The sequence below is a fragment of the Schistocerca nitens genome, chromosome 9, assembly GCF_023898315.1.
Source record: "Schistocerca nitens isolate TAMUIC-IGC-003100 chromosome 9, iqSchNite1.1, whole genome shotgun sequence".
Classification (NCBI taxonomy): domain Eukaryota; kingdom Metazoa; phylum Arthropoda; class Insecta; order Orthoptera; family Acrididae; genus Schistocerca; species Schistocerca nitens.
The window spans coordinates 219,325,829-219,342,606 of NC_064622.1; positions in this window are offsets into that span (position 1 = coordinate 219,325,829).

A 16,778-nucleotide genomic window follows, 5' to 3' on the forward strand; every position below is an offset into this window, starting at 1 on the left:
CAGTGATCAAGTAAGAAAGACCTTAGGGTTTGATTAAAATGTGGGAAAGATAAAATAGTGCTTATCTTATGTGGAGAACTATTGCAAATTTGTGTCGCACTGTTTGTAATGGAACTTTTATAAGCCTGTATCCTTATTGATTGGACATGTTACTTTCCTTTTTGTGTCTTGAAACATGTACATCCATATTGAAGTTTTTATTTGTGTGTATTACATATAGAACAACGTGACTAAGATATGAAAAATGGAGGAAATGAGCGTTTTGATAGAGCTAACGTGGAAATTTTAAGCGCGCCTGTTGAGTAAACAGTGTGATTTACGAACTAGAAACATCCGACAACTGCCGCTGGAGTGCGCTGCGGTCGTGGATACCACGTTGGGGTCCACGTACCGTATGCACAAGTCACATCGTTCCTGAGCGTTCAGCAGCGCGTTGACTCGGCACGCTCAACGTTAACGTTCGACAGCACGGTCCGTGTGCCGACGGCGGGTCCAAGCCGGAGGAGGGAGCGTCATGGCCTGAGGAATGATTTCATTGTATTGCCTGGGTGATCTCATCATTCTGCTGGAAGGCACAATGGATCAACGCAAGTATTATACATCTATCCTTGGGCCCATGTCCACCTCCACATGCAGTTTGTTTTGACTTGGCACCATGGCATCTATCGGCAGAACAATGCAACTTGTCACACAGCGTACGTGCGTGGTTCGAAGAGCACCAGGATGAATTTACCTACTCCTCTGGCCACTGTAAACCCCGGACTAAAGCCCAGTCGAGAAGCTGTGGGACCACCTCCTTCGGGCTGTTCGTGCCATGGATTCTACAACGAGAAACCTGAACTATGTCGTGGAAATATACCCGCTCTGCTCAGACTGAGAACCGCACTTCTGCGCCACACAATTCCGCAGAAATCACTGTCGATATGCCGTGTGGCTGTAAGACCTCTCTCAGTCCACAGAGGAGCAGAGCAGAGGGAAAGCGCAAGTAACAGAAAAATAAGTAGCCGGCGTGGCGCGACCCACGGCCACTGCGGCTGAACAAGCGAGCCCCGCTCCATGTTGGGAGTGCCTGATTTAGGGGGCTGGTAGCCGCGTGTGTTCCGCAGCACCCGCTCCGGAATTGCAGATTGTTTTTGGAGACGCCGCGCGACGGTCGCCATAAAACATGGCCGCCGGAGAAAGCGCCGGGTGCGACAAGCAGCTGCTCCCTAGCGGGCGGCTTTTCTTTTGGGTGTTGGCTCGACTCACGTTATCATCAGTTTCTGTTACGTTGGAAGGTCTCCATTTCTGGCGATACATCGCCTACTTCTTGAGACTGCCGTGTGTGCTACCGTCCAGCCCTTCACCCAGAATCTCAAATCTCTCCCTCACTTCCTCTTTCCCTTCAAGATCCGTTCGAAGACTGCTTTTATAAGCCCCTATCTTTTTCTTAAAACATATTGCATCCAGATTCTTTTCCAGCTCTATATCAAATTTAGAACCCGGTTTTGCTCTCCCATTCTTCTCAGTACATCCTCAATTTCATCCAGTTCATCCTAATCATTTCTTTTTTCCGTTCATTGCCATGTCCTCACCATTCCAAAAAACCCCAGCCTATCTTTATTCTTAATTGGGCATTCGAGCACTGTAGCCGCGTCTTGTCACGGTTCACACGGCTCCCCTCGTCGGAGGTTCGAGTCCTCCCTCGGTCGTGGGTGTGTGTGTGTGTGTGTGTTGTCCTTAGCGTTAGTTAGTTTAGCTTAAGTAGTGCGTAAGCCTAGGGACCGATGACCTCAGCAGCTTGGTCCCATAGTCCGTACCACAAATTTCCAATTTCGAGCACTGTAAGACAGATAACGCTCCAAACAAAATACTTTGTCAGCTTTTTCCTCAAACTGCTGCACAGACATTCCTCCTTTGATGAGAGGTGACATGGTTACTTCGAAGACAACGGCGATCCAAAATTTGATATTATGTAAAAACCGCAACAATCTATGATCAGTCTGCAATCATGGACTGCTGCCATCTTTTTCACACTGACTCTTTTTTCTTAATTTACAAATGTTTCCGTGGCAGTTGCATGTAACTGTTTTTATTTGTGAACGCTTGCCTTCAATTTCAAACCAATACCTGTTACTCTAATGTTTGGCTGTACGTAAGTTCATTGGAACATTCAAAATATTTTTTCATAGCATACACGCGTAATTTTGCACAACAAACTTCTTCGGTTTAACTTAACCCTAATACAGATTTTACTCAGATGCATGTGACGGTACGTATCATAGCCTCCAAATAAATAAAATAAACAGTTTAGAGTTTAGTCAAAGCTATATTTTTTAATTTGATCGGTGTATTGAACGAATCATATGGCATCTTGTGTATGTCACGTTAGGCAAGAGGTGCAGGAAGGGGCTCTAAGAAAAGGAGCGGGTTTTCTGTGTTTGGTAGCCATGATGGGGACAGCTCTTATCGAAACTTACGAGTTGCGTTCAATAATTGTGTTCAGGGTAAGTAGAATTTTTATTTCCACCAGTCACGACTATTATTCTAATAACAACAGTCCTTATTTTTAAAAACAGCACTAAAGATTATATGTAACCTTTTCTTCACATAGGCACCAACGTCCTGAAATACCTGACGTGGCACTCATTTGTGTTATTCCAACATTGCTGATCCTTCAGTACTGGATTTACATAAATACGTGCCAAGTTAGACACTGCAGGATGATCGACCTACGAGAAAAAGAGGCTACGTCTGACTGAAACTTGCGCCAGGATTAAGTTCAAACCAAAATGTTTGCTATACAGAATTACGCCTATGAATAAATCTTTTGAATGCTCCATTGAAACTATGTGCGAATATTCAAAACCAGTAAGCAGTACGTACGATTATATGTACCATTAAAATAGTTCCCTGTCGTCTTAACAGATGTCCTATTATCCCGTCCCTTCTCCTTGTCAGTGTTTCCCAAATATTCCTTTCCGCTCCGATTCTGCGCAGTATCTCCTCATTCCTTACAAGTCCATCTAATTATTAACGTCCGTCTGTAGCAGCACATCTCAAATGCTTCGATTCTCTTCTACTTCGGTTTTCCCACAGTCGATGAAATGAAATGATCGTACAGCATTGTTGGTCGAGAGACCCCATGCGAGGTGTTCGGCCCCAGAAATTGCAAGTCCTTTTTAGCTGACGCCACTTCGGTGACTCGCGACTCAGTGATGATGAAATGGTGATGAAAAACACACAACACCCAGTCATCTCGAGGCAGAGAAAATCCCTGACCCCGCCGGGAATCGAACCCGGGACTCCGTGCGCAGAAGCGAGAAGGCTACCGCAAGACCACGAGCTGCGGACCCCACAGTCCATATTTCGCTACCATACAATGCCTTCCTCCAAGCGTACCTTCTCAGAAATTTCTTCACCAAATTAAGGCCTAGTTTGATGCTAGTAGACTCCTCTTGGCCAGAAATGCCCTTTTTGCCGGTTTTTGCTGTTGATGGCCTCCTTGTTCCGTCTGTCATTGGTTATTTTGCTGTTTAGGGACTTTAATTCCATAATTTCATCTGCTTCGTGACCATCAATCCTGATGTTATGTTTCTCGCTGTTCTCATTTCTGCTATTTTTCATTACTTTCGTCGTTTTTTCAGGTTTATTCTCCGTCCATATTCTGCACTCATCAAATTGTTCATTTCATTCAGGAGGTAAAGTAATCCTTCTTCACTTTCACTCAGGATAGCAGGGTCATCAACGAATCATATCATTCATATCCTTTCACCTTGAATTTTAATTCCACTCCTGGACCTTTCTTTTATTCCCATCATTGTTTCTTCGCTATAGGGATTGAACAGTAGGGGCGAACGACTAAATCCTTGTCTTACACCCTTTTTAATCCGAATACTTCCTTCTTGGTCGTCCACTCTTATTATTCCCTCTTGACTCATATACATATTGTATATTACCAACCTCTCCTTACAGCTTATCCTCATTTTTCTCAGAATTTCGAACATCTTGGTCCATGTTACATTGTCGAACGCTTTTTCCAGGTCGACAAATCCTATGAACGTGCCTTGAGTTTTCTTTAGTCTTTCTTCCATTATCAACTGCAATGTCAGAATTGACTCTTTGGTACCTTTACCTTTTCTAAAACCAAACTGATCTTCATCTAACGCATCCTAAATTTTATTTTCTTGTCAGTGACGTGGATGCATGAGCTCTTAAGATGATTGTGCCATAACTCTCGCACTTGTGAGCTCTTGCAGTCTTCGGAATTGTCTGGATGATATTTATCTGAAAGTCAGATGGTATGTCGCCAGGCTCATACATTCTACACACCACTTCCCCCAGTTATTTTAGAAATTCTGATGGAATATTATTTATTCCCTGTGCGTTATTTGATCTTAAGTCCTCCAAAGCTCTCTTAAATTCTGATTCTACTACTCGATCCCCTATCTCTTCTAAATCAACGCCAGTTTCTTCTTCTATCACATCTGACAAATCTTCCCCCTCATAGAAACATTCAATGTACTCTTTCCACCTATCCGCTCCCTCCTCTGCATTTAAGAGCGGAATTCCCATTTCACGCTTAATTTTACCATCCTTGCATTTTATTTCACCGAAAGTTGTTTTGACTTTCCTATATACTCAGTCAGTCCTTCCGACAATCATTTCTTTCGATTTCTTCACATTTTTCATTCAGTCATTTCATCCTAGTCTCCCTGCACTTCCTATTTATTTCTTAGCGACTTGCATTTCTGTATTCTTGAATTTCCCTGAACATATTTGTACTTTTTTCTTTCATCGTTCAACAGCAGTATTTCTTAAGCTACCCATGGTTTCCTCCCAGTTACCCTCTTTGTACCTGTGTTTTTCTTACAAACTTCTGAAACTGCCTTTTTAGAGATGTTCATTCCTTCTCAACTGCACTGCCCACTGATCTGTTCCTTATTGCTGTATCTATAGCCTTAGAGAACTTCAAGCGTATCTATTCATGCCTTAGAATTTCTGTACCCCACTTCTTTGCGTTTTGATTCTTCCTGACTAATCTCTTAAACTTCAGCCTACTCTTCACCACTACTACATTGTGATTTGAGTCTACATCTGCTCCCGGGTAGACTTTAAATTCCAGTATCTGATTTCGGAACCTCTGTCTCACTATGACGTAATCTAACTGAAATATTCCCGTATCACCTGTTTTTTCTAAGTATACCTATTCCTATTGTAATTCCTGAAGAGAGTATTCGCTATTACTAGCTGAAATTTATCATATAACTCAATTAGTCTTTCTCCTCTCTCATTCCTTGTACCAAGCCCATATTCTCCTGTAACCTTTTCTTCTCCTCCCCTACAACTGCATTCCAGTCACCTATGATTATTAGAATCTCATCTCCATTAACGGTTTCGAACCCGGGATCGAGAACGTTGTGATTACTAATCAAGGACGCTTCCACTAGACAGGGGTGCTATAGGGTAGGTGTTATATTGCTATAAGTAAATGTTTCGACCACTATATGGTGCCTCTTCTCAGTCAAAAAATGTGTTTTCAGTCAGTTATAACGTTTTCATTGTTTATACTCGGAAGGAAACTAATTTTGACAGTCACTCTGAAGGGAAAATAACTTCTAGACCTATTTCGGAACTTTCTCTTGATATTCTCCGTAAGGGTTTTTGCATTTACGTCGACAACTGGTACGCTGGTCCAGGTTTGCCTGACAAACTAACGAGTAAACGGAAACGGCAAAACAGAAAGGAATTCGCAGACTTCAGAAGAATGAAAAGATGAAAAAGGGTGAAAACATAACGGTTTACAGAAACGTGGCAGATGTCGATGAAATGAAAGGACGAGAGAGATGTCGCAAGAAGTGAATTCAAAGAGTGGCATCGTGCAAAAGCCATGTGTTGTCATCGATTAGTGTTGTCATGGATCTCAAGAAGAGTATGGGAGGTATGTACGGGAAGGATTCTCTGTTGCAAAGCCACTACACAGCAAGGAGCAGACAGAAAAAATACTCTCAAGAGATTCTTCACCATTTAATGGACGTTGCATTCTCCAGTGTATTCATTCCGTACATAAAAACATGTTAGCGAGAAGAGCAGATTGGACTTCATGATCAGCGCCGGAGAACAGTTGGCTCTGTCCACTCTACAACACAGGTCATCCACCTCGGACATCAAAATCGTCTTATTGCGGGGCATTTTCCGGAATTTTTGCCAGGTACAAGGGAGAAAAACCATCAAGGAGGTGCGCAAGAAGAGGCATATCTGCAGTAGCATATTTTAAAATACTCCACACAGAAAACGACCTGTACTTAAATGAAAATAAAACCTTCTTTTCTTTAATACGTGCTGTTCAATCATAATCAACTTTAGTTTTAGTCAATAAAGTTCAGTCAAGAAATATATCTCTCAATGCGATATATACGACATTACAGTGGCCGTGTTGTTCAGAAGTACGACGTGAAGTTCCTTCGAACAAGCATGCTGTACAATGAAACACGACAGCGAAATTTTTTGCCTGAACGGGACTCAAAACCGGATTTCTCGCTTACCGCGACCGGTCGCCTTATCATTTGGTTAACCGAGCCCAACCCACGGTCAGACCCAAGCTTCCGTATGTCGTCAATCACGTGTTTACAGTCTGCACTCGTACGTCCATTAAGCACATTCCCGTACAGAGGTGACATTTTAACAGAAAGTTATTTGCCCGGTGTCGGCGGATATTATATTGCAGCACCTGTGTTGTTCAGAAGTACGATGCAATATTCCTTCTGACACGCCTATCTGCAAGGCGGCCGCTCGTGGTAAGCGGGTAATCGTGCTTCGAGTTCCGGTGCGGCACAACTTTATACATTATACAGCTGAAGGCCGTGCATATTCACAGCTACGAATACATTTCATGTACATCTTTTAATGACTAAGCAAGCCACGAGGTGCGACTGTGCCATCCAACGCCAGGAGAAACTACCCATGGAGGCAGAGGAGCGTACTAAAAACAGGCGTTACTTCTTCTTCCTTTCTTCACATCGTTGATTAGCCATCTTGCCGATCCTGCTTCACATGGTGTCTTCGGTCGTCGTCGATCTCTTCCAGTCGGCATGTAATCCAACGCTGCCTCTGGAACTCTATTTCAGTCTTTGAAAGTAGCCGGTACAGTTCTGCTATTATTTAATACTTCTATTAAGTACTGGCTGTTCGTTTAAGTCTTTACGAATATCTTCATTTCGTCTTCTACCCGTGCTCGTACATACTTTTAATACTCATTGTTGGCCGGCCGGGGTGGCCGAGCGGTTAAAGGCGCTACAGTCTGGAACCGCACGACCGCTACGGTCGCAGTTTCGAATCCTGCCCCGGGCATGGATGTGTGTGATGTCCTTAGGTTAGTTAGGTTTAATTAGTTCTAAGTTCTAGGGGACTTATGACCACAGCAGTTGAGTCCCATAGTGCTCAGAGCCATTTGAACCATTTTTTGAATACTCATTGTTGTTGTTGTCGTTGTGGTCTTCAGTCCTGAGACTGGTTTGATGCAGCTCTCCATGCTACTCTATCCTGTGCAAGCTGCTTCATTTGCCAGTACCTACTGCAACCTACAACCTTCTGAATCTGCTTAGTGTATTGATCTCTTGGTCTCCCTCCACGATTTTTACCCTCCACGCTGCCCTCCAATACTAAACTGGTGAACCCTCGATGCCGCAGAAAATGCCATACCAACCGATCCCTTCTGCTACTCAAGTTGTGCCACAAACTCCTCTTCTCCCCAATTCTATTCAATACCTCCTCGTTAGTTATGTGATCTACCCATCTAATCTTCAGCATTCTTCTGTAGCACTACATTTCGAAAGCTTCTATTCTCTTCTTGTCCAAACTATTTATCGTCCATGTTTCACTTCTATACGCGGCTACACTCCATACAAATACTTTCAGAAATGACTCCCTAACACTTAAAACTATACTCGATGTTAACAAATTTCTCTTCTTCAGAAACGCTTTCCTTACCATTGCCAGTCTACGTTTTATATTCGCTCTACTTCGACCATCATCAGTTATTTTGCTCCCCAAACAGCAAACCTCCTTTGCTACTTTAAGTGTCTCATTTCCTAATCTCATTCCCGACTTAATTCGAATAATCCTTAACAACGTCCCGTCTCCGGCCATCCTGATTCAGGTTTTCCGTGATTTCCCTAAATCGCTTCAGGCAAATGCCGGGATGGTTCCTTTGAAAGGGCACGGCCGATTTCCTTCCCCATCCTTCCCCCACCCAAGCTTGTGCTCCGTCTCTAATGACCTCGTTGTCGACGGACGTTAAACACTAATCTCCTCCTCCTCCTCCTCCTTAACAACGTCATTTCAACTGACTGTAATTTACTCACTTCCTTTTGAGTCGCCACCCAGACTTCGCTCCCATAAAACAGTTTGAATAAAGTAATTAAGTAACAAAATTTTTATTTTCATTTATTTACTAACTTTATGTTTAAAAGTTCTACGATTTGTTTCATATACAGCTTTAAATTCACTAACGTTTTGCTCATTGTTCTTGCTGTTAAAAACTGACGTCACAAGCAAATTATTTAAAACTCGATACTTGTTCTGAAATGTTTTTTTTTTTTTTTAGCATGGATTTAGATCTGGCGGCATCCGTTCCTCTAAAATCCATAAGTGTTGTTTCATTAACAGATTTTGAAATTATAAGTTTTACTTAGATTAATTAAAAAACACACAGATTTCTCTAACTTTGTTGATGCATGTTCTTGAATCACAATTTGATCATCTGGAAATATAATATTGTTTGAATAGATACTTTTTCACGATTTAATTCCTCGATCCGCTAGGAATTTCCATTTCTTTAAAATGTTGTCAGTACATGCTTTAACAACAGTTGGTGATAAGTCGCACCCTTGTCTAAGTCTTTAATTCCCGTGTCTATGATAAAATGAGTATTTCTACAAAGACTACTTATTGCCCAAATTTGGTGTGATGAGCCGGCCGGTGTGGCCGAGCGGTTCTAGGCGCTACAGTCTGGAACCGCGCAACCGCTACGGTCGCACGTTCGAATCCTGCATCGGGCATGGATGTGTGTGATGTCCTTAGGTTAGTTAGGTTTAAGTAGTTCTAAGTTCTAGGGGACTGATGACCTCAGAAGTTAAGTCCCATAGTGCTCAGAGCCATTTGGTGTGATGGATAGCCTCATTTTCCAGGGTTTGCCAAAATTTTATTCGATTTAACCTATCAAACGCCTTCTCAAAATGTATAAAAGCGAGATGTATTTGCAATGTCATTTCTCTTTTTTGTTCCATTACATGTCTAATGGTTATGACATGGTGCGTGTATATCTCCCTTTATTAAATCGTCTTTGCTCTTCTCCTAACAGGCAGTCTGCAATAGTTTTCAATCAGTTATTATTTTAGTATCGATTTTATAGCATGCAATCAAAAGACGAATTCCTCTGTGACTTTCACAGTTTTTGCGACCTCCTCTTCGGAATAGATTTTTAACTAAACATTTGACCAGGAGTGAGGCATTAAGCAATTTGGCAGCATTTATTGAATAGATACAAAATTCTTCATTTGCATATTATAGTACTATATACGAGGGGTATTCAATGAGTAGTGCAACACATATTCTTCGGGAAGCAGGTTGGTTCTATCCAGAATTCCACTACAACATATATATATATATATATATATATATATATATATATATATATATATATATATATATATATATATATTTTTTTTTTCTCTACAGCACACTATTTTTCGACATAATCTCCAGTCAGCGCGACGGCTTACTAGGAGGGCCTCTGCACGCGCGTGGCACTGCTATACTTCTCGGAGCCACCGTCTTGTTGCATCAATAACACACCTATCATCCAGGTACTGCTTCCCATGGACTGCATCCATCATTGTGCCACAAAGATGGAAGTCGGAAGGTGCGAGGTCGGTGCTGTAGGGTGGATGCGGAAGAACAGTCCAGTGAAGTTTCTTGACCTCTCGGGTGCGCAGACTTGTCTGACGCACTGCGTTGTCATGGAGAAGGAGAAGTTAGTTTGTACTTTTGTGGCAACGAACACGCTGAAGGCGTTTCTTCAGTTTCCTGCGTGTAGCGTGATACACTTCAGTGATCATCGTTGCGCCATAGGGGAGAATATCAAACAGAATAATCGCTTCAGAGTCCCAGAAACCCGTCGCCGTGACTTCGCCGGCTGATGGTGCGCCTATGAACTTTTTCTTCGGAGGAGAGGTGGCGTCGCGTCACTTCATGCATTGTCGTTTTGTTTCCAGTTACAAGTGATGCACCCATGTGTTCAACGCCTGTGACGATTTTCGACAAAATATTGTTGTGTACACCCTCGTAGCGTATAAACAATTCCGCACAGATGGTACTGCGTTTCTCTTTATGGTATTGTCACGCGACGAAAAAGCCGGCGGGTACACACCTTCGGGTACCCCAAATGTTGGACGAGTGTGTCAGCACTACCAACAGAGACGTCCAGTTGAGCAGCGAGGTGTTTGTGATCCGTCAATCATTTCGAATAAGTCCGCACGTTCCAACACTGCAAGAGAGAGAGCTGTGTGCGGTCGGCTGTCACGTGAGACATCAGACACGCTCGTGATGGTGACAGACGCCTCGCCCAACGGCTCACCGTGCTATTGTTGACTGCACAGGTCTCCGTAGACATACCGCAAGTGCCTATGAATATGAGCAATGCTCTGGTTCTCCACCAAAAGAAACTCAATGACAGATCTCTGCTTGGAACGCACCTCCATTCCAGGCGCCATTTCGAAGGCTACGTATAGCACTGCACCTGCCGGACCTTCGTGGAAGTACAGAGACTGAAGCAGGAATATTCTGCGAGGTACTATTACAAATTCCACATTTTTTTTTAATCGAGAAAACGAGTGTGTCGCATTGCTTACCAAGCTACCCTCGTGTAGTAAGTCCCATATTCACACCGTCTAATCCACATACCTTCCCATTCTTTATCGTTCTTACTATCGCGCCTTATTCTTGTAATGGAGATAATAGAAGCAGCTGAATGTACTGTAGCGCTCAACGTCCCTTCCTCTCCACCCCCAGCCCATTACCGCGCCTTTACTGTTGTGTCCCGCCCTCTCGCCATCTCCACACCCTCCACATCCTTTCCCAACACAATTTCCAGCACCTACCGTTCTGGCCGAGCGGTTCTAGGCGCTTCAGTCTGGAACTGCGCGACTGCTACAGTCGCAGGTTCGAATCCTGCCTCGGGCATGGATGTGTGTGATGTCCTTAGGTTAGTTAGGTTTAAGTAGTTCTAAGTTCTATGGGACTGATGACCTCCCCCAGCCCCCCCCCCCCCTACACCTTCCTCCCCTCTTTTCCCCTCCTTCCCAGCCTACTGTCCCTCGGCAGGTCCCTATAGTGCTCAGAGCCATTTGAAACATTTGAACCTACCCCTCCCAGATGATGAACTTTGCCCTGACGTCTACCCCTCCTACCAACCCTAACCTCACCTTCCTCCTGCCTCCTCCTCAGGCCTTCCTCTCCTCTCACTCCCTTCTCCTGAGCAGCTTTCCACCTCCTACACCCCCTCCCTCACCCATGCTCCCCTTCAGTGTCTCTGCACTCCCTTCTACCTTGTCTTCCCTCTTCATCTCCCACTCTGCCCGTCTCCTGCTCCTTGGTGTACCTCCTGCCCCCTTTTTTTGCTCTTCCTCCCACCCCCGCAGTCTTCCCGTGGCACCTTCCTCCCCTCTTTTTCCCTCCTCCCCAGCCTACTGTCCCTCGGTAGGTCCCTATCAGCGGTTTTTCATTCTTCATGAATGTTCTGTCATTTCTAGTGGTTTTTAAGTGCCATGCTCCATGTGATTTTTATCTTGTGGCCGACTTTTAACTTGTTTGCCTACAGTGTTTTTTTAAGTGCACTTCGATTTGCCAACTGTGTTCTTTTAACTCTGTGTCGACTTTTTAACTGTCCCCCAGGTCATTTCCCCATCATGGTGTATATATTAAATGGTTCAAATGGCTCTGAGCACTATGGGACTTAACTTCTGAGGTCATGAGTCCCCTAGAACTTAGAACTACTTAAACCTAACCAACCTAAGGACATCACATACATCCATGCCTAAGGCAGGAATCGAACCTTTGACCGTAGCGGTCGCGCAGTTCCAGACTGTAGCGCCTAGAACCGCTCGGCCACTCTGGCCGGCGGTGCATATTTTAACTCCCATCATCTCCATTTACTGTGTTCTTTATGTCCTCCTTTTTATGTACTCACCCTTCTGTATTTTTGTAAAGCCAATTGGCTGAAGAGAGGTGGACTGTGCCGCTGCCAGCCCTCCCCTGCCCCACATGGGGCAGGAGAATGAAATCACAATAAAGAAAAAAAAGCGCTCAACGTGTGCGCAACAAACAGCTCACTGGACCCAAAATAGCGGCAGAGCCGCCCACTGCAGTAGCAGCAGCAGCCTTCCGCGGTGGTGCAGCCGCAGCCACGCGGCTAGTCGGCGGCCATCGCACTTCTAGCCTCTAGCCCCGCAGTGCGGACAGCTTTGCGACCCCAGGAGCGGCTCGTAAAACTCCTGTTTATACGACCACTGTAAAAGTGTGTCCCACATGAGGCGCAGAATTTATTCCGAATCTAAGCCCCTCCCGTGTTAGAATAATATTTAGTATTTACGGCTTGTCGGACACGGAAAATCGTAAAGCGGGGGGCCGTCTCTCTCGGCGCGCTTGTTTTTCTACCTCGCTGGGCGAAGACGTGGCGCGCCATCCGTTAGGGCAGCACCTCGCAGCTCACTGAGTCGCAGACGGAAGAGCCCAAACTTGTTTGGACAGAAATGATAAACGTTGCAAAGACTGTCCAAAACTAATCTTTTCCTCAGCCCCTAATGAGCTTAAAACCTTGATGCGTCCACTACATCAACTTTATTCTTTACTGGCTTTGCAAGCAGATTTACGGTAGGCACTCGCAGATGCTATAACTGCAGCTGTATATCTCAATGGAGTCTTTAAACATTGTGGACTAAGTGCTGGATTATCTTAAAGATACTCGCCAGATTTTAGTCTGGACTATAGATCTTCAGGTTGTCTTGTTGTTGTTTCATCTACAGTATTTGACACCCGAATTTTATCGTGGTCACAGGTAGCATCTAGGTAACAAATATTAAAGAAATGCCCTGCACAAAGCTGCACCAGGTCTTAAAACTTGTTTGTTAGAGGCAGAATGTTATTCTCATTTCCTCCATAGTATCTCGGTAGCTTCTCAGCCTTCGTGATGTTAGTGAGTACCAATCTCGGTCGCGCACGAAATACGTGTGAAAAGGCCCAATCTACCAACCACACGAAGGCGAATGGTTTTCAACGCAACTGCAGTACAGATTTGCTGCTGCTCTCGTAAGTACATAGTGGTTGTTGTAGGACATAGTGCTGACGTTGAAAACAGCATCACAGAAAAAAAAAAAAATTGGCGTACTCAGATCGACATGTTTACTTTCTGGCATGTAATCGAGACACCATGAATAGGCACCCAAATCGATAAGTCCTGTTGATGCACCGACCTTCATAGATAATATTTGATTCACCGCTGCAGGATCACGGGTTCATGTGGTGTCTACGGCGATATCAACAATTTGAGTAATAATCAAGAACTTTACGTCATATTTGTTTATTAAGAGTCTGCAGAATAAATAGAAACATGTGTCTGTTGGCTTCCATACGGCTGCCATTAGTCCTGCCACCATACCGTTATAAACGCTTTGGTTGTGTAGCTCTTGCTTAGTTAGAATTTTCTACGACCTTGCCTATACCTCCACATGGCGAAGTATACAATGATATATGCGTTGTGCAGGTGCATATTTGTTAATGACGTAACCAGAGCACGACGTATTTATCATAGTCGCTTTAAGTAATGTTTGTTTATTACTAGGCTGCAGAATAAACAAAAATATGTCTGCTGCATTACAATACGGCCGCCGTGAGTGCTGCAGTCACACTATTACACAGAAACATAAGCCCTTTTGTTGTGTATCACTATTGTTATTAGAATTTTCTACGACCTTACCTATTCCCGTACAAGCCACAATACAAAATGAAATGTGCGTTGTGCAGTTGTATATTAGTTAACGACCAAACAGAGCACGGAGCACTTTATATTAGTCACTCACTTTACGGTAGTACATAGGCTGGAATCACTCACCGTCCACACTGCACTCGGTTGCACCTGAAAGTGATAACTACGCAGGTGGAAAGGCGAGTCTAGAATAACATCCCACAGGATCAGAAACACCCTCGCGGACATACCGTAAATTATTGAATCAGATAACCAATACATTTCAATACGGTTAATAAAATGTGTGTGATCAGAATTGATTCTTAATAGTTCAGTATTGGATGAGTAAAATCAGAATATTTTGTGACCTAGTACTGCCTTAAAATTTACGTATACTGGCGCCGTACTGTCAGTTAACACTTTTTTACACAAGAACCAAAGTTCACTGTGGCACTGTTACGAAAGTTTGTCAGTGATACTGCCACAAATTTTTCTTCTCTAGCGTTTATCCCTCTAGAATGGGATCTATTTTTTCACGATTTGCCGACTTAATTCTATTAGTAGCTTAGCGCCCGGCGCTTCGCTCGCATAGACCTTGAAGTATGCACAAAATTGTTGTTTCTCGTTAGCCGAATTTTTATGTTGTTCACAAATTGCCACAGCATCTAAACTTTTTACGCTAATTAAGACCACGGAGAATGGTCTTTCCGAATGTACTTGTGACCAATAGGCGATTCTGGTTGCTGAGGTTCATGGTTTTTTTGACAATCACCCCTCTGGCGTTCTTGTGGTGATGTTTCCTTAGAAACTTTCGTCCTCAAACACATTTCTTTATGTGTTATAGAGAAGTGAAATACCAATGTTCCTAGATGTAGCTTTAATATTTTTAGTATAACAAAATATTTTCATAAAAATTTTCGTCCTCTGTTTCACCCCCATAGGCGCTGAATTTCCAAAGGCAATGAAACACGTCCTTTTTTTTCTAACCAAGAAGCCAAATTCCAATTTTCATAGATTTTTCTTTAACAGTTCATTCATAATGAAATATAACCAAAAAACAGTTCATCACCTACTTCATCCTCTTAGGGGGTGAATTTTCAAAGACACTAAAACATGAAATTTTTTTTTTTGTATAACCGAAAAGTCAAATAGCGATTTTCATAGCTATAGCTATAAAAAATAATTTAGTAGTTCTTTAATAATGAAATGAAATGTCGTGTGATGAGGGCCTCCCGTCGGGTAGACCATTCGCCGAGTGCAAGTTTTTCGATTTGACGCCACTCCGGCGACTTGCGCGTCGATGGGGATGAAATGATGATGATTAGGACAACACCCAATCTCTGAGCGGAGAAAATCTCCGACCCAGCCGGGAATCGAACCTGGGCCTTTTGGACTGACAGTCTGTCGCGCTGAGCACTCAGCTACCGGGGGCGGACCTTTAATAATGATTTATTGCAAAAAAAATTCACCACTATATCTCTCCTTAGGGGTTAAATTTCCAAAAATGCTGAAAGACGTATTTATTTATTTCTTATCGAGAAACTAAAGACCAATTTTTGTAGATCTAGCTTCAGAATTGCTTTAACAGAGACATATTAAAAAAAAACACTCATCCTCTATTTCACAGTTGTAAGCATGGAATTTCGAAAAGCCCCTTCTTAAACTACACCTACGATATAAGATGAACACCGTCTCCAAATTTCAGTTTTCTCTCCTTAGCGGTTTGGGCTGGGCGATGATGTGTCAGTCTGGACATTGGCTTTTATACAGGGTGTTCGGCAATTCCCGTCACAGGTATCTAGGACTTGTAGAGGGGAGTGAGTACACAACGTTAGGAATAGAAATTCATGTCCGGAAATTTTTCCGTAATACAGCCGTTTGAAAATATATTTGCTACCATAGGTGTTCGCAACAGGGTAACCATAGAGTGACGGGGGGCAGGGGGGGAGGAAGGGGTCATTTGACATCTATCCTACCTGTATGACCTGGTTCGAGCCTCATTCACGTGTCTGTGGGTGGTGAGTGAGGAACACGGAACACGGTTGAGTACCCGTTTGTAGAATACACCAACACACTGGCATTTACCTTTTGTAGGGCGAAGCTCATAGTAATGGAAGAGTTCCTGGTCGCCTTTATCAAGGTCGTTATATACCATAGCTCTGTTATAAAAGAGTACGAATGACTCGTCGATACTCAACAATGGAGAAGCGCTATCTGCTCTCTTAGAATCGCAATTATTATTATGTTTGTCCCTTTGTACAAGAAGAATGAGCGTACATTTTTGTTTCATTATCTAATCGATTCTGATGTATAGCTGTCGAACGCTAATTGTTCACGGTCTGTAAATCATACAATTATCTGTAGCAGTAATAGAATTTTGGTGAATATATATGAAATTAATAATTTTACTATGTGTTTTTGTCAGTAGTGAGTATCTATCCTGCATATGATTCAGTACGTAATAATTAAATGTTTTCTTGTCCATTTTGTGGAGACTCATTATCGTAGCGACGCCAATCATGACAAAAATTATATAAGTTCTTTTAACAGTCATTTAATGCTAAAAGTACTAAAAAGAATAATCTCAGTAAATTGGAAACGGCGTCTTGTAATATTTACCAATTCATATTAGGCCAGAGGTACAGTTTTTTATTAATAGTAATATCTACACCCCGCCATTGCACATAGGCAACTAACCTGGAGCATCCAGCCACACCGAAAAAATAATTAAGCGTTGTTTAAATGGATTATCGCGTTATACTAAAGAAAGATTTTTAAT